Source organism: Pygoscelis adeliae, unplaced genomic scaffold (assembly GCF_000699105.1).
Source record: "Pygoscelis adeliae isolate BGI_AS28 unplaced genomic scaffold, ASM69910v1 Scaffold786, whole genome shotgun sequence".
NCBI classification, from domain to species: Eukaryota; Metazoa; Chordata; class Aves; order Sphenisciformes; family Spheniscidae; genus Pygoscelis; species Pygoscelis adeliae.
In genome coordinates, this window is record NW_008824912.1 from 23,514 (window position 1) to 24,904 (window position 1,391).

A 1,391-nucleotide genomic window follows, 5' to 3' on the forward strand; every position below is an offset into this window, starting at 1 on the left:
CCCAAAGCCCGGCTGCCCCATGTTGGTGGTCCCGAGGGTGTGTGGACGTGGGACCCCCCACCGTGTGTCATGTCCACCGGTGCCGGGCTGCGCTCCGGCTTCCTCCCCCTCCTCATCCCCGCAGAAGAATGGAGGCGCAGAAGAAAGCAGAAACCCCACCAGCACGCTCGGCCGGAGCCTGAAGCACGACCCTGTAGGGGTGTCCCCTCTGAGACCCACCTGGGCTTGCCGAGACCTGGCAGGACGGGGCCGGAGGAGCCGGGTGGAACAACGTCCATGGGGCAGGCAGGAGGATGCTGTCCTGCCCCCCGGCCCCCTGCTCTAGCGGGGTCTGTGCCGGCTGCACCTTCGTCCCAGCGAGGATGGTGATGGTGAGAGCGGAGCATCCTTCCAGGCTGGCTCTGGACCGCTGCTCTGGCTGTGGACCAGTGTCTGGTGCCATCATCCGAGGGGCACTCGGGGCCAGACTCTGCCCAAGAGCAGCAGGGACGCATCCGGAGCAACCCTGAGCACGGCTTGGCCTTCGGTGGCTCTGGGCACGCAGCAAAATCCGCCTGCACGGCTGCGCCGAGGAAGCACCGTCCTCCCCACGGGCTCCTGAGCGAGCACCTGGGCAGGTGGGCGCCGCACCGGGACCCCCGGGCGCTGGAGGGAGATGGGTGCCTGGGCTCCTCTCCGGACCGAGGGACAGCTCGGTCACTCCTCTCGCCGAGCAAGTAAAATACCTTGTATCTGTCTAGCACTTATCTGCCAGGGGTATTTCAGGCATTGCCCTAAAACAAAGAGCGCCAGACAATGAAACGCAGATGAATCAGGTGCAGATTCATGCAATATTAAAACCAGACAACAATTAAAGTAAACAGAAAACGCCAGCAAGCATAAATCAATCCCATGCAGCAGGCAGGAGGACGCAGGCAGCGGCACTGGGGCGAAGGGGCAGGCGACGGCAGCTACCGGAGAGCACGTGACTTTGCTGCCTCTGATTAACTTTTTCTGCTCGTGGTGATTCTTTGCAATAAGCAGGACAACGCACTGCTGGCATCAGAAATAACGGCCAGCATCTTATCGTCTTATAAAGGAAAAATCCAGCCATCCCTTCCCAGTGGTAGAGGCGGTTTGCAGATTCTAGCAAGGTTTTCAAGCACAACAAAAAAAAGCCAACACAGTTGCACATAGAAAATGCATGCCTAATTTGTCCAAGTAATTACTGAGCCCAGCTTGATGATACAGATACCTCCAGCTCTGAAACGCTGCTGATTGCGTCTCTGATTCAGGAAACAATCCTCGTTCCCCCAACATTGAAATTCATGCTGGGCTATGAATACAGCCTGTGATTTCCCTGGCTGCGTGGGGTTCGAGGACACAATTTGCCGAGCAGAGAGGGATGGCAG